The sequence below is a fragment of the Triticum dicoccoides genome, chromosome 5A, assembly GCF_002162155.2.
Source record: "Triticum dicoccoides isolate Atlit2015 ecotype Zavitan chromosome 5A, WEW_v2.0, whole genome shotgun sequence".
NCBI classification, from domain to species: domain Eukaryota; kingdom Viridiplantae; phylum Streptophyta; class Magnoliopsida; order Poales; family Poaceae; genus Triticum; species Triticum dicoccoides.
This window is the reverse complement of record NC_041388.1, coordinates 411,255,125-411,279,997: the sequence shown is the minus strand read 5'-3', so window position 1 is coordinate 411,279,997 and position 24,873 is coordinate 411,255,125.

The window sequence follows — 24,873 nt, the reverse complement described above, 5'->3', positions numbered from 1 at the left end:
CCGAACCTTAAGTGTGTAGACCCTACGGGTTCGGGAGACAAGCAGACATGACCGAGACGACTCTCCGGTCAATAACCAACAGCGGGATCTGGATACCCATGTTGGCTCCCACATGCTCCACGATGATCTCATCGGATGAACCACGATGTCGAGGATTCAATCAACCCCGTACGCTATTCCCTTTGTCTATCGATATGTTACTTGCCCGAGATTCGATCGTCGGTATCCCAATACCTCGTTCAATCTCGTTACCGGCAAGTCACTTTACTCGTACCGTAATGCATGATCCCGTGACCAGACACTTGGTCACTCTGAGCTCATTATGATGATGCATTACCGAGTGGGCCCAGTGATACCTCTCCGTCATACGGAGTGACAAATCCCAGTCTTGATCCATGTCACCCAACAGACACTTTCGGAGATACCCGTAGTCTACCTTTATAGTCACCCAGTTACGTTGTGACGTTTGGCATACCCAAAGCACTCCTACGGTATCCGGGAGTTACACGATCTCATGGTCTAAGGAAAAGATACTTGGCATTGGAAAACTATAGCAAACGAACTATACGATCTTGTGCTATGTTTAGGATTGGGTCTTGTCCATCACATCATTCTCCTAATGATGTGATCTCGTTATCAATGACATCCAGTGTCCATAGTCAGGAAACCATGACTATCTGTTGATCAACGAGCTAGTCAACTAGAGGCTCACTAGGGACACGTTGGTGTCTGTTATTCACACATGTATTACGATTTCCGGATAACACAATTATAGCATGAATAAAGACAATTATCATGAACAAGGAAATATAATAATAATGCTTTTATTATTGCCTCTAGGGCATATTTCCAACACCAGTCCCAGGCAGCCTTCAGCCGTCGCTGGTATGCCAGGTCGCGATGTCGTGGTCAAGGCCAGGAGGTGAGCGGCCCGAGGTCTGATAAAAGCTCCTGAGGTGCGATGCTCAAGAGGTCCCCTTTGGCGTGCAAGCAGCTCCCTGAAGGCCGAAAAGGAAAGCGGCATTGCCCAAGCGAGATCGCTAGAGTCGAAATACTGGGTCGTGGGGTCCACGCTGATAGGTATGGGTGATTTATCTTGATCTGCATGCGGTGATTCCCTTGCGCGGCGCCTGATCGTGCCTTAGTGGTGACTCTTCTAGGTAGGGCTCACGCCGGTCCCCCCTTTTCCTTGCTCATCTATATGCTCCATGTCCTCGGGTCCCGACCCTCGAGCGAGGCTCAGCCGCCGCTGGTATGCCAGGTCGCGATGCCGTGGTCAAGGCCAGGGGTGAGGGCTCGAGAGCCAGTAGGGTCCCATGAGGCACGATGCTTAGGATCCCCCTTTAACGTGCAAGCGACTTGCGTGAAAAAGGAGTGGCCAGCGAGGCTGATCGTAGTCAAGCTCCGGAGGTTCCTGCATGTTAGTCCGAGGAGGGGAATATAACAAATAGCCATGCTTGCTATCCTGCTGCTGATCTTTCCGCAAGAAGATGAAGACACTGAGGATCTGGTGAGGTGACGTACACGGGGCAGGCCGCGAGCTAGAGCTCGATCTCTCAGATTTATCAGTGTTGCAGGGACGGACCCGAGCACAAGCTCCGTGCCAACATGTGTAGCCCCTGTTGCGGGATGAGCAAGAGGCGGGTCAGCGATGCTCGGGGGGTGCGTGAGGTGACGAAGCACCAGACATGCAGGTGGTAATCATAAAGCAACTCATGGAAGAGGGTAAAAGCCAGTTCTGATAGATGCAAAGAACGATACATGCCGCAGGGATGAACCCACGCGGCTTGGGGATGATGCAACCCGAGGGGCACCCCCAACTGAACAAACCAAAAAATGTCACCTGGCACCGTTGCTGAAGAAGTGTTGGAGTAGCTAAAGACACGTGTTGTAGAATTCGCTCCTCACGAGCCGCCCAGGTCCTGAACCTCGCGAGGCTCTGAAGGTCCAGGAGGCTCGGGAGGATCCATCGCCATCTCTGTCAGGATCGCCTGGTGCCTGGCCTCCTGAGCCGCCAGGATGTCGCGCTGAAGGAAATATGCCCTAGAGGCAATAATAAAGTTGTTATATATATTTACTTATACCATGATAAATTTTTATTATTCATGCTAGAATTGTATTAACCGTAAACTTAGTACATGTGTGAATACATAGAGAAACAGAGTGTCACTAGTTTTCCTCCACTTGACTAGCTCGTTGAATCAATGATGGTTATGTTTCCTAACCATAGACATGAGTTGTATTTGATTAACGAATCACATCATTAGGGAATGATGTGATTGACTTGACCCATCTGTTAGCTTAGCACGATGATCGTTTAGTTTGTTGCTATTGCTTTCTCCATAACTTATACATGTTCCTATGACTATGAGATCATGCAACTCCCGAATATCGGAGGAACACTTTGTGTGCTACCAAACGTCAGAACGTAACGAGGCAATTATAAAGGTGCTCTACAGGTGTCTCCGATGGTGTTTGTTGAGTTGGCATAGATCGAGATTAGGATTTGTCACTCCGATTGTCGGAGAGGTATCTCTGGGCCCTCTCGGTAATGTACATCACTATAAGCCTTGCAAGCAATGTAGCTAATGAGTTAGTTACAGAATGTAGCATTACGGAACGAGTAAAGAGACTTGCCGGTAATGAGATTGAACTAGTATTGAGATACCGAGGATCAAATCTCGGGCAAGTAACATACCGATGACAAAGGGAACAACGTATATCGTTATGCGGTTTGAATGATAAAGATCTTCGTAGAATATGTAGGAACCAATATGAGCATCCAGGTTCCGCTATTGGTTATTGACCGGAGACGTGTCTCGGTCATGTCTACATAGTTCTCGAACCCGTAGGGTCCGCACGCTTAAAGTTCAGTGATGATCGGTATTATGAGTTTATGTTTTGATGTACCGAAGGTAGTTCGGAGTCCCGGATATGATCACGGACATGACGAGGAGTCTCGAAATGGTTGAGACATAAAGATCGATATATTGGACGACTATATTTGGACATCGGAATGGTTCCGGGTGAGATCGGGCATTTACCGATGTATCGGGAGGTTACCGGAACCCCTCGGGAGGTCTATGGGCCTTATTGGGCCATAGTGGGAGAGAGGAGAAGGGAGCAAAGGAGGGGGCGCCCCCCAAGCCCAATCCGAATTGGGAGGGGGGCCGGGCCCCCTTTCCTTCCTCCCCTTCCTTCTCTCCTAATCCAGCTAGGGAAAGGGGGGAATCCTACTCCCGGTGGGAGTAGGACTCCCCTTGGGGCACGCCTAGGAGGCCGGCCCCCTCCCCCTCCTCCACTCCTTTATATACGGGGGAGGGGGCACCCCATAGACACATAAGTTGATCATTGATCTTTTAGCCGTGTGCGGTGCCCCCCTCCACCATAATCCACCTCGGTCATATCGTTGTAGTGCTTTGGCGAAGCCCTGCGTCGGTAGCTTCATCATCACCATCATCACGCCATCGTGCTGACGAAGCTCTTCCCCGACACTCTACTGGATCGTGAGTTTGTGGGACGTCAATAAGCCGAACGAGTGCAGATCGCGGAGGTGTCGTATCTTTGGTACTAGGATCGGTCGATCGTAAAGACGTACGACTACATCAACCGCGTTGTCATAACGCTTCCGCTTACGGTCTACGAGGGTACGTGGACAATACTCTCCCCTCTCGTTGCTATGCATCACCATGATATTGCGTGTGTGTAGGATTTTTTTTTGAAATTACTGCGTTCCCCAACACCCGCGTGTGGCGCTGATGCACGACAGCCCTGTTCAGCAAACTGAAAGGCATGCAAACATAGTTGTGAGGGGGCCCTCGCACCCGCCAACGTGGTACAGCCAGAAGAGCTCCTGAGATGGCGGCCTTATTGAGCCCTGGGATGTTGTCGCAGGCTCGTTGCTCGCTGCCCTCGCCGGGGCAGGGAGCCGCGCCGGGTGGTGCGGGGTGATGCTCGCCTCGTATAGCTCTTGCCTCCTGAAGCTCATTGGTCGCCTTGATGATGAACTCCTGAGCGCCTAGCATCTCGCACCCTACGCCCTCCTCGCGGAAGCGTGCGCTAAGGCACGCCTCCACATGGCGCCTGAGCGCCTCCCTCGTGGTGTTGGCCAGGTCAGAGGCCCTCTAGAGGAGAGCCCCCGAGCCTAGTTTGAGGGAGGCGCCGGGCGCACCTTCCTATGTGAGAGGGAAAGGTGCCCCATCAATGGGCGTAGGTCCTAAGCCAGGGCCACCGGCCACCCCATCCTCCTGAGGCCTGAGGCAGAGCAGCTGCTTATTCTTCTTGGGGACGGCCTCAGGAGGGTAGACAGCGCCCTTGTTGTCTGGGTCCTCGACAACCGCAGCCTGGTAGGCGCGCTCGAGAGAGCACACTGCGTCCTTCTCGTCGCAGGCGCCCCCGATGATGCCGCAACTCCCTGGCATCTTGAGGACATTGTAGCCATGATTGGTCACTGCCATGAACTAGGCCAGAGCTGCATACTCAAGGATGGCGTTGTACGGGAGGTGGATGTGGGCAACGTCAAAGTTGATGAGCTCAGTGTGGTAGTTGTCGTGCTTGCCGAAGGTGATAGGGAGGCGAATCTACCCTATCGGGGTGGTGGATCCGCCAGTCACCCCTGAGAAAGGCTTGGTCGGTTGAAGCTGGTCGTACTACACCTGGAGTTTGTCAAACGTCTCGATGGATAGAACATTGAGCCCGCGCCACCATCCATGACTGTCTTGGTGACGAGGACGTTGTTGATGGTAGGCGAGCAGAGCATCGGGAGAGCGCCGGTAGTGGACGCACATTTGAGCTGATCAAAAGAGTCAAAGGTGATGGTGTACTTGGACCACCTGAGAGGACGCGTCGCCTCGAGCTTGGGGAGGGCCACATTCACCTCGCGCGCGAACTGCTTGAAGATGCGATGGGAGGCTAGGGCATGTGCGCCACCCAGGATGCAAGCAATGGCACGAGGCTCTTGGAAGCCCCCTGCCCCCTCATCCTGGTGGTGGTCATCATCCCTTCTTGGCGGTGGCGGCAGCGGAGGAAGACTGGCGTTGCCCTGAGGACGGTCCTCGCGAGGCTGATCCCTCCAGGCACCCTCGCGAGGCTGGCCCTGCTAGCGGTCCTTGCGAGGTTGGTCGCGCCAGTCCTGGCGGGGGTCGCGGCCTTCCCAGCGTCCTCCGCCTCAGCCTCCTCCACAGCTGTAGCCTCGGTCGTTGCGCTCGGGGCGACGACTGAGGCGCCCGTCGTGGATGGCCCTGAGCTTCTTGAAGGAAATATGCCCTAGAGGCAATAATAAAGTTGTTATTTTATATTTCCTTATATTATGATAAATGTTTATTATTCATGCTAGAATTGAATTGATACGTATCCAATGTATCTATAATTTTTGATTGTTCCATGCTGTTATATTATCAATCTTGGATGTTTTATAATCATGTTATAGTCATTTTATATCATTTTTGGTACTAACCTATTGTGCAAGTGCCAGTTCATGTTTTTTCCGTGTTTTTACATCGCTGAAAATCAATATCAAACGGAGTCCAAATGACACAAAACTTTACGGAGAATTTTTATGGGCCATAAGGAACACAACGGGCCATGGCTGCGCCTGTGGGATGCCTCGAGGGGGGCACAACCCACCAGGGGGCGCCAGGAGGCCCATGCGCGCCCTGGTGGGTTGTGCCCACCTCGGGTGCCCCTAGGACCGCCTCTTTACTCTATAAATACCCAAAAATCCCAGAACCCTAGGGGAGTTGACAAAATATTCATCCAGCCGCCGCAGAGTCCAGAACCACCAGATCCAATCTAGACACCATCTCGGATGGGGTTCACCACCTCCATTGGTGCCTCTCCGATGATGCGTGAGTAGTTCTTTGTAGACCTTCGGGTCCATAGTTAGTAGCTAGATGGCTTCATATCTCTCTCTTGATTCTCAATACAATGGTCTCTTGGAGATCCATATGATGTAACTCTTTTGCTGTGTGTTTGTTGGGATCCGATGAACTTTGAGTTTATGATCAGATCTATCTTTTTATATCCATGAAAGTTATTTGAGTTTGTTTGATCTCTTATGTGCATGATTGCTTATAGCCTCGTATTTCTTCTCCGATATTTGGGTTTTGTTTGGCCAACTTGATCTATTTATCTTGCAATGGGAAGAGGTGCTTTGTAGTGGGTTCGATCTTACGGTGCTTGATCCCAGTGACAGAAAGGGAAACGACACTTATGTATCGTTGCTACTAAGGATAAAACAATGGGGTCTATCTCTACATAGATAGATCTTGTCTACATCATGTCATCGTTCTTATTGCACTACTCCGTTTCTCCATGAACTTAATACACTAGATGCATGCTGGATAGCGGTCGATGTGTGGAGTAATAGTAGTAGATGCAGGCAGCAGTCGGTCTACTAATCTTGGACGTGATGCATGTATAATGATCATTGCCTGGATATCCTCATAATTATTTGAAGTTCTATGAATTTCCCAACAATAATTTGTTTACCCACCGTTTGTTATTTTTCTCGAGAGAATCCACTAGTGAAACCTACGACCCCCGGGTCTTCTTTCTCATATATTTGCTTTTGCCATCTACTTTTCTCTTGCCTTTATTTTCAGATCTATTAAACCAAAAAACCCCAAAATACCTTGCTATGTTTTATTTCTATTTATTTTATTTGGCGTTCGATCTATCAATTTATTACAATTTTCTCCCGTCCACGCACCGCTTCTGGCGCAGTTACCCGAAAGAGATTGACAACCCCTTTAACACGTCTGGTTGCGAGTGGTTGTTATTTGTGTGTAGGGGCTGTTTACGTTGTGTTGCTTGGTTCTCCTACTGGTTCAAAAACCTTGGTTTCATATCTGAGGGAAATACCTACCACCGTTGTGCTGCATCATCCCTTCCTTTTTGGGGAAATACCGACGTAGCTTCAAGCGACATCAAAAGGAATTTCTGGCGCCATTGCCGGGGAGGATATTCAACATATACCAGGTTCCTGATCAAAAATCTCATCTCCTCGCAATTTAAATTATTTGCCACTTGCCTCTCATTTTCCTCTCCCCCACTTCACAAAAATTTGTCGTTTTATTCGCCGTTTTCTTGCCGGATCTATTTTTGAGTGAAATCTTGTTGTGTAGTCATCATGACTCAAGAGAACACCAAGTTATGTGATTTCTCAAATACCAACAACAATGATTTTATTGGCACTCCGATTGCTCCTCCCGCCGCTAGTGCGGATTCTTGTGATACTAATACTGCTTTGTTGAATCTTGTTATGAAAGACCAATTTTCCGGTACTCCTAATGAGGATGCCGCCTTCATGGAATTACACGATATGCAAAAGAAAAAAGATGTGGACAATGATGTGGTCAAGATGAAATTATTTTCGTTTTCCTTGCGTGATTCTGCAAAAAAATGGTTCTCTTCTTTGCCTCGCAATAGTATCGATTCTTGGAATAAGTGCAAAGATGCTTTTATCACTAAGTATTTTCCTCCCGCAAAAATTATTTCCCTTAGAACCCAGATCATGAATTTCAAGCAACTTGAACATGAGCATGTTGCACAATCTTGAGAAAGGATGAAAATGGTGCTAAGGAATTGCCTAACTCATGGGTTAAATCTTTGGATGATCATACAAATTTTTTATGCGGGGTTGAATTTTGTTTCTTGTAATCTTTTAGATTCCGCTGCGGGTGGTACTTTTATGGAAAATACTTTGGGTGAAGCCACCAAATTGCTTGATAATATTATGACAAATTATTCGCAATGGCACACCAAAAGGGCTCCTACTAGTAAAAAAGTTAATTCGGTTGAAGAAATTTCTTCTTTGAGTGAAAAAGTTGATGCTCTTGTGAAACTGGTTGCCAGTAGAAGTGCTCCTATTGATCTTAATGATATGGTTTTTTCTACTTTGATTGAGCAAAATAGTGATGCCATAGATGTGAATTTTATCTCTTGAAATAATTTCAACAACAATGCTTATAGAGGTAATTTTAATCCTAGGCCTTTTCCTAGTAATTCCTCTAATACTTATGATAATTCCTATGGAAATCAATCTTATAACAATAATAGGAACACCTCTGATCTTGAGAATAATATTAAAGAATTTATCAACACTCAAAAAGTTTTCAACACTTCCATAGAAGAAAATTTTGAGTAAGATTGATGATTTGTCTAGAAGTGTTGATAAAATTGCTCATGATGTGGAAAATCTCAAGATGAAAATTTTTGTGCCTAAAGTAGATGAATCAATTAAATATCTTTATGTTTCTATGGATGAAATTAATAAAAGAACCGCAATGCTTAGAGCTAAAAGATAATTTTTAGGAAAAGCGGTTTCTAGTAATTTCTTTCGCAAAAGTGATGAAGATCTTAAACTGGTGTTTATTCTATTGATTCTTTGTGTAGTAAATTTAAGATTGATGTAAAAGGGACTGGAGAAGAGTCAAATTTAGGTAGAAGGCGTCCCAATATTTCGGAGGGTGAAAATCTTGTTGAGAAAATTGATGAAAGTGGGTTTGAAGAGGTCAAAACTTTAGCTAGTGATGTGCCCACTCTTTTGGATTACAAAGACTTTAATTATGATAGTTGCTATTTGATTGATTGTATTTCTTTGTTGCAATCCATGATAAATTCACCCCATGCTTATTGAACAAAATAAAGCTTTTGCTAAACATATTGTTGATGCTATGATGAAAGCTCTTGAAGAAAAATTGGAATTAGAAGTTTCAATTCCTAAAAAACTGCATGACGAATGGGAACCTACTATCAAAGTCAAGAATAAAAATTATGAGTGTTTTGCTTTGTGTGACTTGGGTGCTAGTGTTTCTACAATTCCGAAATCTTTATGTGATGTGCTTGGTCTTACTAATCTTGAAGAATGTTCTTTCAATTTGCATTTGGCGGATTCTACTATTAAAAAGCCTATGGGAAGAATTGATGATGTTCTTATTCTTGCAAATAGGAATTATGTTCCCATAGATTTTATTGTTCTTGATATTGATTGCAATCCGTCTTGTCCAATTATTGTTGGTAGACCGTTTTTACACACTAACGGTGCCGTGATTGATATGGAAGAAGGCAATATTAAGTTCCAATTTGCTTTGAGGAAGGGTATGGAACACTTTCCTAGAACTATAATTAAGACACCTTATGTATCAATCATGAGGGCATCTTATGGATCTCGAACCAAGGATGACAAAACTTAGATCCTTGCTTTATGCCTAGCTAAGGGCATAAAACTATAGCGCTTGTTGGGGAGGCAACCCAACGGATACATTTTATTTTTGCTTTTTGTTTCCTGTTTTTGTGTGTTAGCACAATTATTCTACTGTTATAATTGTGTTTTTTTATGTTTTATTTAGTTTTTGTGCCAAGTAAAGCCTTTAGGATCTTCTTGGGTGATAGTTGTTTGATCTTGCTGAAAAAACAGAAACTTTTACGCTCATGAAATTAATTTTCATTTTTTCCAGAGAGCGATAAAATACCCATTCCACTTGCAGTAGGTGAATATACAAATTTCTCAGGTCTTCCTAATTTTTCATAACTTTCGGAGTTACAGAAGTATTCGAAATAGTCAGATTTCTACAGACTGTTCTGTTTTGACAGTTTCTATTTTCTTTGTGTTGTGTGCTTATTTTGATGGCTCTATGGTTTTCTTTGATGAGTTTTTGCCATAGAAAAGTTAGAATACACTATACATAATAAAAAACAAAATATTAATTGTTTTGACAAAGTACTTATAGTAGTGGTTTGCTTTCTTATACTAACGGATCTCACGAAGGTTTTGTTGAGTTTTGTGTGATTGAAGTTTTCAAGTTTTGGGTTATCTTACGATGGATGAAGGAAGGATGGAAGAGCCTAATCTTGGGGATGCCCCGGCATCCCAAGCTATTATCCAAAAATGAGCAACCAACTAAGCTTGGGGATGCCCCCGAATGTCACCCCCGCTTTCTTCCAACGACCATCGGTATTTTACTCGAAACTATATTTTTATTAGTCGCATGATATTTGTTTTGCTTGGAGCGTCTAGTATGATATGATTCTTTGCTTGTTTTATTTTGTGTCTTAAGTCATAAATCCTTGCTGGACACACCTATTTGAGAGAGCCAAAATTATGTCATGACTTGTTAGAATTGCTCTCTATGCTTCACTTAAATTTTTATGAGCTATGGACTTGCTCTAGTGCTTCATTTATATCTTTTTGAGAACGGAGTGCTTTAGCATTTTTGAATAAATGCTCTCTTTCTTCACTTAGATTTATTTGAGAGTTAGTAAAATTTTCAAGAAATTCTCTCTTGCTTTACTTAAATTAATTTGAGAGAAAGAAAAATTTATTATGCTCATGATCTTCACTTATATTTGTTGGAGCTTGTGAAAAGCAATACTTGAAAATTAGTCCCAAAGTGATAGATATCCAAGAAGGATATAATAAAAAGTCTCATGAAGATCATTGGACAAAATAAACTTGATTCTTAGTAATAGTTTTGAGATATGATGATGTGATATGTGAGTTATGTTGGTGAGTAATTATGCTTTAGTAAGAATATTGGTGTTAAGGTTTGTGATTCCCTATGCAAGTACGAAAGTCAATAGTCATGCAATGAAATTATATCCTACTTATGGTGCATTATTCGGTGTTATTTATGCTTAATGCTTGCTTATGAGATTGTGTGTTTCTTAGTTGGTCGCTTCCCAATCTTTTGCTAGCCTTCATTTTGCACCAACTATGATCTCTACTTGTGCATCCAAAAACCTTTATCACAGTTTTGCCACATGAGTCCACTATATCTACCTATATGCGGTATTCTTTTGTTGTTCTAAGCAAATTTGCATGTGCCATCTCTAATTTTCAAAATAAACTTCTCTTTTGTGTGTTTGTTCGCTCGCGGAGCGGTGAGGGGTGGCTAATATTTTCCATGCTAGATGTGTTATTCTCAAAATGAGTGTTTATTCACTTGTCATTGCACAAGAGTAAGGCAAAGGTATTAGGTATGCCTAGTCCCGAAATGCAAAAAAAAATTGAATTTACTTTATGTTGTCAAAATAAATTCCTTGGAAAGTGTTGGTATGGAGGGAACCGTGGATACGGCTGGCCATGGAAAGTGAAGTATGGTGGAAAAAGGAATAAACTTTATTTTCTATTTGGGAATCGCTGATGATATATCTATGCATGGAAAGTATTGGGAACTCTAATTCATTTTCGTTGGTGGGATGGATACACCTCCCAAAATGTTTTTATCTTTAAGTTTTTCGCTTTGAGCTCTGGCACCTCTACAAATCCCTACTTCCCTCTGCGAAGGGCCTTTCTTTTACTTTATGCAATTTTTATTTCGAGTCTCCATCTTCTCTTATAAAATCACCAACTAGGTGTTCGCACACGAACACGTCACCGTGTACCCTCGACGCCGGGGGTGATGCACCGCAGCTCACGTCAAAGGAGACCCGCCGGAAGCGCGGTACGCAAGCCAATCTGGCAGGCGCTTTTGTAGACCCGAAACCCCACACTCCCGAGAGGGACCCCGTCAGGGCGCGCGGCGGCTATGGGCTGCCCTAGGTCAACCTGATCGCCCCTAGGGCCTCGAGGTTCGCCACCCTGCAATGAATAAGAACGAACGAAGAACGAGGAAGAAGAAGAACAAGGGAGAGACATAAAGGTAAAGGTAAAAAGTTGTAGATTGATTTGTTCGATTGTGTGTTGTTCAATCGGCCGTAACCCCTTAGGTATATAAGAGGCGGCTGGACTTCCCGTGCAAGGAAAAGGCTTGGATGCACGTCCAAAACCCTAGTCAAATTCGGATTGGTTTTGTCCGAACTTTCCAAAATTGTTCGGTTTAAACTGGCTGCACCTTGCGGGTCCTTTTTGTGGTGGTAAACAATCTCGGATGAAAACGAGCCCAAAAGCAATCTTGACCATTTCGACGAGAGAAACAACTTTCATGTTGAACGTTTTTCGATTTGAGGCCATCTTCTGGGCCAAAACGGTCACACAGAACACTTGTTCGCTCGCGCTATCCATCAGACCTATGTGTGGTGGGGCGCGCCACATCTCGCCTCGTGACAGGGCTGCACTCCGATATCTCTAACTTTTGCATAAGAACTCGGATTGGGATGATTTTTATATCAAAATCGACCGTTTCGATGAGGCGAAGACAATTTGTGTTGATCATTTTTCCATATGAAGACATCTTAATTGTGTTTCAAACCATTCTTTAATCTGGTGTCAACATGAGCATCTCTGAAGTTGTCATAACTTTTGCATCCGAACTCCATTTTAGACCATCTTCATATTCATCTTGATCTTCTAGAAGAGAGCCATATCATAGTGACTTTCAATAGTAAGTTTGAATTACTCTTGACATAGCTTCAAGCCACACTTTATAAACGTGCCACTTTTGAGCGTCAACACATGCCCCCCTGTTTTTCGGCAAAGCTAGTGTGCCGAAAAATAACTTGTACCAAGTTTGTTCTAAGGATGATGTCAACAATCCATCGGCCATTTATATGTCCTTAGGACGATAAGTTTGTATCAACCATGTCTTATGTGAACTTTCTGATGCAAACTTGGGTGAAACCTTCTCAGCTTCATTAATAATCCGGTGATAAAGTACCATAGATATGTATCTCAAGGTCATCCTCCGAACCATATTGTTCACCCATTTGCTAGGATTTTGTAGATAATCAACAATACTTTCTCCAATCCTTACTTTCGCCTGCTTAAAAATTTCATTAGTGGCCGAAGCTATGGACTTCAGTTCGGCCTTACCTATATTGACGAGACTAAGCATCGACTATTGAGAGAGATGCAATACAACATGATTAACATAGTAGCCGGATGTTTGCTGTGCCAATTCTTTCGAATTGTCATGTCTAAATATATGAACAATTTTAAAGCAAACCAATGTAAATTTTGCATCTAGACATATCTCAAGATAAACTATGAGTGATTCGTCAAAACATTGATAAACCCTGAATATTTGTTGCACTACTCATAACGAATCACCGAAAGCCTCAGTATGTATAGCACCTATAGCAAGTAAAAGACTCAATCCGAATAACAATGCATATTCGGCTTTCATTAATCATGCATAAAAATATTCTAAGAGGCATGGGGCTTAAAAAACAGTACCATAAAGAGATATATAAACAACACCAACACTTTGGCCATTTCTATGAATTGAACCATCAAAACATAATCTCCATAGTACTAGAGAGACAAGGCTAATATTAATATTATGCATGACATTAATCCGATGTTCAGTAATAAAATCAGCTATGATTTGGCCTCTTATAGATCTCAAAGATGCATAAGCCAAATCATATCCAAACAAAGTATAATCCCACTAGCAAATTCTGCGGCTATGAATTGGTCTATGCAACATATATTCAATGACATCGGTCATGATGTCTCAACTCCATTCAATCATAATATATGCATACATATAAATTTCCATGCGCACGTACCTTGTCTCGCTCTCCAATCGAACTAAGGACGATGTTAGAATACTACACCGGCCATGCGTTGACACATTCTTAGGACGATAGATAAATATCGGCCATTACCATGTAAACTTCATTCAAAGCACATATAGCCGAAACAAACAAATGAAATGAAAAATCAAGTATTTCGGTCCTTTGGATCAGCAACAAACTTGTAGCTAATCAAATGTATAGTGACTTGGCAATACCCTTTCATGATGTAAGAAATTATATTGCATCCATGGATTATAATAAGCCCATTGAGGGTAACCAATCATACCTAATGACGAATTCCATGGCATAGGCATCAACGGCATAGTTGAAGAATATGGATAATGTGTGGACCGAAGATGTTGAAACCTTCGGCTTGGTCCTTCATAGTTTTCACTCTTTTCCTTCTTCATCTTTGCCGCACGTCGTGTAATGGATGCTTTCACATAATTCTTATTTTGATCACTTCCTTTGGGAACCCATGCCATGTTCCTTTCTTCAAGTTCTTGTGCACTAAGTTTTTGTAATTCCCTCTTTTGACAATAGGATAAGCCGAGTGGGCATCTCGGCTGTGATTCTCTTTTGACCAATGGCAATTCCTTTTTGGCCTTGTGCACTCTCAACTTCTTTTCTTCAGATTTGGCACTTCGATTCTCAATAATTGGTTGCTTTGTCTCATTGTCTTTAGTAGCCAATGTCAACACATTAATTGGCTCCTTTTCATTTGAGATCAAATCTGAAGTTGCACTCTTACGACCATCTCTTTTAACACGGTAAACTTGCTTGACCACCTCTTTCTTCTTCCTTGAGCTTTGGAACGATTCCTTATGATTGAAGCGGTCTTTAACATGTGATTGTTCAAATGTTGATCTTCTCGGAGCTGCATAATATTGGTGAGATGGTCTAAAATAAGATGGAGAATGTGCCCTTGTATCATACCTGTCCCATGATGGATATGGATCTATATGAGCATATGGTGGCATCCACAGCATTGGCATTGGCGGCCCAAAATAAGGATATGAATATGTTGCATTAAAATTCTCACTTTGCCAATACCAATCCTCATATTTGCGCCTTGGGGGTGATCTTGGTTTTTTTACAGGATTGGGTCGGTAAGCATTCTTCTCTTCACTCTTCTTTTAATATTTATCCAATAGTTCAACAAAGGTGATTTTTGATCTCTTACACTTGCGCTTATTTCGGCCTTTGTTTTCTTTTGATTTGCTTTCGTCGATCATTGGATTTGCTTGCTGCCCCCTAGTCCTTGGCGTCTCCATTGTAGCTTCGATGGAATTTCCGCCCTCAAGATTATGTTCATTATGCTCTTCAACAACTTCTTTACTTGAAAGCTTAATCCCATCACCTGCAGTTTTTACCTTCTCTTTAAATGGATCGGCTTGAAGTAGACGATACAAAAACTTTCTGCCATTGGGACCAATCGGAATAAACTGGTGATCTCTTGGTGTCTCAACAAATTTCAATCGTCCTTTATCAATGGTCGATTTAACTATTTGACGAAACATGTTGCAATCCTCAAAATTATGCTTGGACGAATCATGCAACTTACAATACATTCGTCCCTGGACAGATGGCTCAACATGGTGATCAAGAATTCTAATATAATTATTTCTCAACAACAAATTAAATATTTGATCACACATGCTTGAATTGAAGGTAAACTTTTTATTCTCTATCCGATCTTGTTGTGAGAACGGCTTTGGAGTTAAGCAAACGAATGGTTCAGATTTTGCATCACCCCATTCGGCTATGCATTGTGTTTTGCACTCTATCTCCGATGTCTTTGGATAAGAAACTATACTGGCATCGGTTTGCTCAGAGGATTTTAACCTTGGCTTTAAATTTCTGAAACGAAAATAGTTAGAACATACATGTCTCAATTGAGACCAAGTGTAAGCCAAGTAAGAAATAAGAAAAGCTACCCAATTAGATATGAACTTTAAATAAAGCAATGGGAAAAGCTTTGGCTGCAGTAATAAGTCACTATCGGCCTCTTTGAATGGTACAATATATTGACCGATATGCTTAGTAACAATTTTATTGCTAACAAGTAAATTTCCCTTCTTCATTGGTCTTTGAAAATTACTTATTATAATTTTTCTAATAGATGCATCAACAATAAAGTTGTGACCAAATCTGAAAATAGATAAATTACTTGCTAGACATACCTCTTCAAATATGTTGGGAGAGCATGATGATTGCATATGATGAATAATATTGTGCTTTGCTTCTGGATGACTTCCCAACACCATGTCACAATTTTCTTCTTGATTTCGTGCATCATAAATTTGAAGATCTTCTCAACCGAACTTTGTTCGGCTACTTGCTCTTGTCCTTGAAGCTTGTCAATTTCTATGGCACGAAACTCATAGGGCAGGAAGTAGGTTCCATTAACTTCAGAAAAATCAAACATGGTTGTTTTGCTATGCTTGCCATGCCCTTTCTCAATAATGCTTGCATCTTTGGATTTGATGGATTCACAATATATACTACTTGATTCGGCTTTTTCAACCGAAGCACTTTTAGTTTCCGAATCATCATTCTTTTTCTCGGTTATATCAATTGGCAAGGCTTCTTTTATTTGAGCCAATTCCCTATCAATTCTCTCTTGGCGAAGTACCTGCAACCTATCGCGCAAAGATTTAACTCCCCTCTCAATTCCAGCCTACTCTAGATTAGTTTGCCTCCCAATGCTTTTAGAATCTTTTGGCAATGAAGTGTTAGTGTTGCCGAAATTTTGCAATTGTATAGGGGGTGTATAATATGCTGCGGTACTAGGTGGAGGTGTATGCGCTGCTGTATAACCATATGCTCTTTCGCCAATTCTATCAATGCATGTAGTTTCATCTTCTTGCAAAACTCTAGCCTTTATTGCAGGATAATCAGGAAACAACCCCTTTTCATATTGTTCAAGGCAAAGAGCACTAATTTTCTTGTTTTGTGCCAAGCTCTTTTTTAACGCAGCCACAAGCGCTTCTGGAAGGGATTGCTCCACAATACTTTCAGATTCTTTCAGCAATGATTCGTGAGTGTTGCCGAAATTCTCGAATTACGTAGAGTATGCATTATATGCTACAGTATTTGATGACGACACATGTGTTCCTGTAAAATTTTCACTTATTCGGCTATGACCATGAAGATGCGGGGCTGAATTATGAACATCTACAGTTGCATACGGTGCTGAAAAATTACTAAAGTGAGATGTAGCATATGATGGTTGAGAGTAACTGGCCAAATAGCTAGTAGTAGCATGGCCAATTCTCCCATCCATCGGCAAGGTTGGATTCACATACTGCAAATTAGTTGCCGATGAATAAAAAGGTGAAACACTTACTTCTATGCTATTGGAAACTTTAACATGGGGTGTTTCAAATTGATTAACCGAACCCATCATGTTGTTCATCGGCATATGGATTTGTGGGGCTGCCGATGCATGAGAGTTAGGATACATATGCTGTATGTTACTAGTATCATAAGAAGTTGAAACATGTAAATTACTTTGAATCGGCCTATGCACATAATTAGATGCCTTATTGAAAAAACTAAGGTTGGCCGATAGAGTATAATCATTGAACGATCTAGTAACATTATATGAATTATTTGCATCTACAGTAGGGAATTGGGTATTCATATTACCTTTGTAGATTGCAAACCCTAGATGACGATCTCTTCGTAGCAAGAACGGGCCGGAGACCGTTCAAAGCTTCGTCCCCAGTGGATTCACCAAAAAGTGTGTTCGCACACGAACATGTCACTGTGTACCTCCAACGCCAAGGGTGATGCACCGCAGCTCACGTCGAAGGAGACCCGTCCGGAAGCGCGGTACGCAAGCAATCCAGCGGGTGCTTTTGAGGACCCAAAACCCCGCATGCCCGGGAGGGACCCCGTCAGGGCGCGCAGTGGCTATGGGCTGCCCTAGGTCGGCCTGACCGCCCCTAGGGCCTCGAGGTTCACCGCCCTGCAATGAAGAAGAACTAACGAAGAACGAGGAAGAAGAAGAACAAGGGAGAAGGAAAAGTAAAGGTAAAAGATATAGATAGATTTGTTCGATTATGTGTTGTTCAATCGGCCGTCACCCCTTAGGTATATAAGAGGCGGCTGGACTTCCCGTGCAAGGAAAAGGCTTGGATTCACGTCCAAAACCCTAGTCAAATTCGGATCGGTTTTGTCCGAACTTTCCAAAATTGTTCGGTTCAAACTGGCTGCACCTTGCGGGTCCTTTTTGTGGTGGTAAACAATCTCGGATGAAAACGAGCCAAAAGCAATCTTGACCGTTTCGATGAGATGAACAACTTTCATGTTGAACTTTTTTCGATTTGAGGCCATCTTCTGGGCCAAAATGGTCACACAGAACACCTGTTCGCTCGCGCTACCCATCAGACCTATGTCTGGTGGGGCGCGCCACATCTCGCCTTGTGACAGGGCTGCACTCCGATAGCTCTAACTTTTGCATACGAACTCGAATTGGGATGATTTTTATATCAAAATCGACCGTTTCAATGAGACGAAGACAATTTGTGTTGATAATTTTTCCATATGAGGACATATTAATTGGGTTTCAAACCATTCTTTAATCTGGTGTCAACATGAGCATCTCTGAAGTTGTCATAACTTTTGCATCCGAAATCCATTTTAGACCATCTTCATATTCATCTTGATCTTCTTGAAGAGAGCCATCTCATAGTGACTTTCAATAGTAAGTTTGAATTACTCTTGACATAGCTTCAAGCCACACTTTATAAACGTGCCACTTTTGAGCGTCAACACTAGGAGGCAATATGATCGTACTTAAGTATCGGTTGTAGCTAATATTCGAGTGTGTTTCATGAATGGATCCATGTTTGGGCATGGGCTAGGGATAACTTATTTTAGCGTTGATATTTTGAAAGACATGATAGCTTGTTGATATGCTTGAGTATCTAAATTATCATGTCAAAACTAGACTATTGCTTTGAACAACTAAAAGTCCAATTGTCCATGCTATAAAGAAAAGAATATGATATGACATGATAGGCAGCATTCCACATCAAAAATTCTATTTTTATCACCTACCTACTCGAGGACGAGTAGGCGTTAAGCTTGGGGATGCTCATACGTCTCCAACGTATCTATAATTTTTTATTATTCCATGCTGTTATATTATCAATCTTGGATGTTTTATAATCATTTTATATTATTTCTTGGTACTAACCTATTGACATAGTGCAAGTGTCAGTTCTTGTTTTTTCCATGTTTTTTACATCGCAGAAAATCAATATCAAACGTAGTACAAATGCCATGAAACTTTACGGAGAATTTTTATAGGCCAGAAGGAACACAATAGGCCCTAGCTGCGCCTGAGGGTGCCCCGAGGGGGCACAACCCACCAGGGCGCGCCAGGAGGCCCAGGCGCATCCTGGTGGGTTGTGCCCACCTCGGGTGCCCCCGGACCACCTCTTCGCTCTATAAATACCCCAAAAATCGCAGAACCCTAGGGGAGTCGACGAAATATTCATCCAGCCGCCGCAGAGCCCAGAACCACTAGATCCAATCTAGACACCATCTCGGATGTGGTTCATCACCTCCATTGGTGCCTCTCCGATGATGCGTGAGTAGTTCTTTGTAGACCTTCGGGTCCGTATTTAGTATCTAGATGGCTTCATCTCTCTCTCTCTCTCTTGATTCTCAATACAATGGTCTCTTGGAGATCCATATGATGTAACTCTTTTGCGGTGTGTTTGTTGGGATCCGGTGAACTTTGAGTTTATGATCAGATCTATCTTTTTATATCCATGAAAGTTATTTGAGTTTCTTTGATCTCTTATATGCATAATTACTTATAGCCTCGTATTTATTCTCCGACATTTGGGTTTTGTTTGGCCAACTTGATCTATTTATCTTGCAATGGGAAGAGGTGCTTTGTAGTGGGTTCAATCTTACGGTGCTTGATCCCAGTGAGAAAAAGGGACGTATGTATCGTTGCTACTAAGTATAAAACGATGGGGTCTATCTCTACATAGATAGATCTTGTCTACGTCATGTCATCGTTCTTATTGCATTACTCCATTTCTCCATGAACTTAATACATTAGATGCATGCTGGATAGCGATCAATGTGTGGAGTAATAGTAGTAGATGCAGGCAGGAGTCGGTCTACTAATCTTGGACGTGATGCCTATATAATGATCATTGCCTGGATATCGTCATAATTATTTGAAGTTCTATCAATTGCCCAACAGTAATTTGTTTACCCATCGTTTGCTATTTTTCTCGAGAGAAGCCACTAGTGAAACCTACGGCCCCCGGGTCTTCTTTCTCCTATATTTTCCATTGCGATCTAGTTTTCTATTGCATTTATGTTCAGATCTATTAAACCAAAAATACCTTGCTGCGTGTTATTTCTATTTATTTTATTTCATGTTCGATCTATCAATTTATTACAATTTTTGTCCCGTCCACGCACCGCTTCTGGCGTCGTTACCCGAAAGGGATTGACAACCCCTTTAACACATAGGGTTGCGAGTGGTTGTTATTTGTGTGTAGGGGTTGTTTACGTTGTGTTGCTTGGTTGTCCTACTGGTTCGATAACCTTGGTTTCAACTGAGGGAAATACCTAGCGCCGCTGTGCTGCATCATCCCTTCCTCTTTGGGAAAATACCAACGTAGCTTCAAGCGACATCATGTATTAACTGGAAACTTGATACATGTGTGGATACATAGACAAAACATCGTGTCCCTAGTGAGTCTCTACTTGATTAGCTCGTTAATCAAAGATGGTTAAGTTTCCTAACCATAGACATGTGTTGTCATTTGATGAACGGGATCACATCATTAGGAGAATGATGTGATGGACACGACCTATCCGTTAGCTTAGCATAATGATCGTTAAGTTTTATTGATATTGCTTTCTTCATGACTTATACATATTCCTTTGACTATGAGATTATGCAACTCTCGAATACCAGAGGAACACCTTGTGTGCTATCAAACATCACAACGTAACTGGGTGATTATAAAGATGCTCCACAGGTGTCTCCGAAGGTGTTTGTTGGGTTGGCATAGATCCAGATTAGGATTTGTCACTCCGAATATGGGAGAGGTATCTCTGGGCCCTCTCAGTAATGTACATCATGATAAGCCTTGCAAGCAATGTGACTAATGAGTTAGTTGCAGGACGATGTATTACGGAACGAGTAAAGAGACTTGCCGGTAACGAGATTGAACTAGGTAGGAAGGTACCGATGATCGAATCTCGGGCAAGTAACATACCGATGACAAAGGGAATAACGTATGTTGTCATTGCGGTTTGACCGATAAAGATCTTCGTAGAATATGTAGGAACCAATATGAGCATCCAGGTTCCGTTGTTGGTTATTGATCGGAGATGTGTCTCGGTCATGTCTACATAGTTCTCGAACTCGTAGGGTCCACACGCTTAAAGTTCGATGACGATTTGTATTATGAGTTATGTGTTTTGGTGACCGAAGATTGTTCGGAGTCCCGGATGAGATCACGGACATGACGAGGAGTCTTGAAATGGTCGATAGGTAAAGATTGATATAGTGGACGATATTATTCGGACACCGGAATGGTTTCGAAATGATTCGGTTATTTATTAGAGTAACGAGGGGTTACCAGAACCCCTCGGGGAAAGTAATAGGCCAACATGGGCCATAGGGGAGAGAGAGGGCAGCCCACAAGGGGTGGCACGCGCCCCCCATGGGCAGTCCAAATTGGACAAGGGGAGGGGGCGTGGCCCACCTTTCCTTCTCCCTCTCCCTCTCCCTCTCCGTCCCCCTTTCCCCCTCCGAAAGAAGGAAGGGGGGCGACTAGGACTAGGCACTGGTGCGCGTCGGTCCTAAAAAACGGGTTTTAACCCCTTTCCGCGACGACATTTGGAACTACCACCAAGTGAGTGTGTGTGATAGGGTGTCCTTCCCACACGACCCAGAAATCGCCGGGGATAGGCCCTCCTGGGACCCAACTGGGGCCGTGTGCGATCGGGCGAGGCATCGAAACCCAATCATTTCCATAGGTATGTACATCCCACATGGTAATCCGAGAAAATCATTTCCGTAGGTATGTACATCCCACACGGTAATCCAAGAAAATCATTTCCGTAGGTATGTACATCCTACACGGTGAATCCCAGAAAAACATTTCCGTTCGTACGTATATCACACATAGTAAATCCAAGGAATACGTTTCCATTCTTATGTACATCCCACACAGTTAATCCAGGGAAAATGTTTCTGTTCGGATGCACATCCCACACGGTTTTATGTATGCGCTCGTGTGTGAAATGTGTAACTATCACACACGCTCTGCCTTGGTTAATTGTTTGCTTTCATTAACTACATCACACACGATTTGATGTAGAAAACTGTGTGGCATTGGGCTATCCATTGCAAGCACTTTTACTACTAGAACCGTTTGAAAAGGTCCATTCCCGTCTGTTCTATTTTTATTTTTGCCTGTAATTTATTATTCTAATTGGAAATTTTGAAATATGAAATGTGCAATTCAAATTCTCAGCACAATGGTTCAACAACGAATCCATAAATAAAATTGCCGGTACAATATGTTCAGTAATTACAGGATTAGGCAGCAATTAACTATGATGAACCGCAATATTTAAAGGTGGTAAAGGTGAAGAGACAAGTGTAAATCATTTTGACTGCCGATGGTGTTGAAGAAGCGGAATGCCCATAATGTGCCTTCCTGCATGCCATAGGCACGAACCACTTTTGTCCAACCCCTTGTGACGATCGCCCACCCATCCTTCACCGCCTCCAGGAAGGCTTCTAGAGCATTATCATGGTAGCATGAATTATATACTTTAACCTTAGTTGCCTCCAATCCGGTCATGTAGTTTGCAAGGTAATCATTAGTAAATAGCTTCGAAAACCACTGAAATAGAAAAATATCAGATACTGAGGTCTAATAGAGTAACTTGTTGTGGGCAGGGGGAAAAGGCAACACATTACTTACCATCCTAAAGTTCACTGTTGTCTTTGACAAAGTGTAAATAAAGATCTTAATTCCAATCACCCGTTTCTTTCACCTAACAATCTTTCTTAGTTTCCTCACTTGACGCTTGTTCATGAATATCTCATTGCCCCATACGCAAAAGGGATCGAAGCGTGGATCAGTACCCCTCATATATGTACTTACAAGCAACCAGTAAATGTTAGAAGCTAAACCGAGATTGCACAAATGATGTAAAATACAACTACCTATGTTCCTAAGTACAAGTATTTTTTTAGATTGCAATATGAACTACATACGGATGTATATAGAATTATAGATATAGTTTATATTAGAATCTAGATTCACTCATTTTGCTCCTTATGTAGTCTACATTGGAATCTCTAAAAATACTTATATTTAGGAATAGATGGTGTATAAGACATGGGATGCATCTAACCTCGACGGAAAACAATAGCATCACCCATTGTAGCCCTGTGTAAGTACATGCAAAGCCAATGTTAACTACAACATGGTTAACATCCACCAAAAATAGCAAATGGTAATAAAACGACAGCATCTGTAGTGATATCTTCATTTCAAAAGAGTAGCACGGTAGCAAAGGGACGGATTAAAAAATGGATACAACATTTAATTGCAACGGGCTTAACAACATCCTAATTCATGTTTTGTAAGTTTGTAGCCATTGAAATACAACTCTTTAAAAGTGGATACAACTGTTAATTGCAACATGCTTAATGGCCATTGAAACCGGTACTGATAAAAATGCAATTGGCAGAGTTAAACATCACAGAGCAGGTGCTGCCAGAGCAGATAATGGCCCAGTTGTCTATAAAAAGGTAGGGAAAATAGCTCAAACGTGTTAGGAATGTTTACTACAACATGCTTAATACATCGACATTACAAAACATAGCCATTAATTACAACTGGTATTGGTAAGATTGAACTGGTGGGTACATACTTGGTAAGTCCTAAGAGGTAGTTGCCGGGGCACTTCATCTTGGCCAGAGCCCCAAAGTCAGCGGCGGCAGAGGCGAGATGTTCCTCCGGGTCGAAGTGTGGATCAGCGCCACTAACATGTGTACCTACATGCAACCAGTAAATGGTAGAAGATAAACTGCAATTGCACAAATGATGTGAAATACTGTAAGACATGGGATGCACCTAATCTTGACGGCAAACAACAACATCGGCCGTTATGACCCTACGTAAGTACATGGACAAGCATGTTAAGTACAACAGGGTTAGCATCCCCCCAAAAAAGCAAATGGGGCAGCATCTCTAGTATATCTTCACCGAGGAGAGTAGCATGGTAGCAAATGGATAGATTAAAAAATGGATACTGTCGTGGAATTGTCACGGCAGATGTCCTAGAGCAAGGACTTAGTCGTAGGGCCATCGCACTAGGAAGCTTAAAGGGGTTAATCGGGACAAAGGACACAAGAGGGTTTTATACTAGTTTGGCCCCTTACGATGAAGGTAAAAGCCTACGTCTAGTTGGGATTGGTATTGCTGGGGTTTCGATCACCAAGAGGCTCAACTCGCCGGCTTGGTTATCTATTTGTTGTTTCTTGCCCTAAGCCGCCACCGGGTCATCCCCTTATATACATGGGTTGATGCCTGGTGGCCTACAGAGTCCCGACCGGCTCATAATCGTGTCCGGCTCGGTGACTTCCTTTACATGCCTTTCTTTACAAGTCTTTCCTTACATAGGACGGTTTACAATATCGGCCTTAAGCCGCCTCCAGGCCTTTGGGCCTTCTATAAGGTTTAATAAACTACCGTCTTGAATGTTTACTGGGCTTCTAGCGTAACCCGCCATTGGGGCTGACCCGGCCCCTCTTGGGCGGGTCATGTCTGATAATAATATCCCCCACATTAGGCCCCAGGTTGACTTTGAATTTCATTCTTTGTCAATCTTCAATACTTAGACCAAAATCCATCTTCTTATCTTCGCTGAAGTTTTTGTAACCCGTCATGATGTCATCTCTTGAAAACGCAAAAAACTTTCATGATGTCATCTCCCAACGGATCTTTTATCTTTAATGCTTCCCGAGAATCAAGGCGTCTGTGTAGCTAGATAACCATTATTCGGCTCTCCTCGATTTTCGCGCCTGTCTGTTCGCATCTTTCCCTTATAAATAGGCACGCCTCGGCCTTCCTCATTCTCCTCTCTTGCTCCGTCTTCTTCCTCTCGTGCACCCCCTGCTGCTCGAGCTTCACCGCCGCTGCGCTTCACCTCTGTCTCCGTCGACGTTGGCCGCCGCATCAACCTGAACTGATCCAGAGAACATCGGCGACCTCCGCAGAAGACCTGTGACTGTAAGTTCTCTCTTTTCACTTCTCAGATCCGCACTTAGGGTTTCTAGATTCTTTCGTGTTCTTCCGAGTTCATCGCAGTCCCTTGTAGTTTTTCCACTGCAGGCCTCTTCTT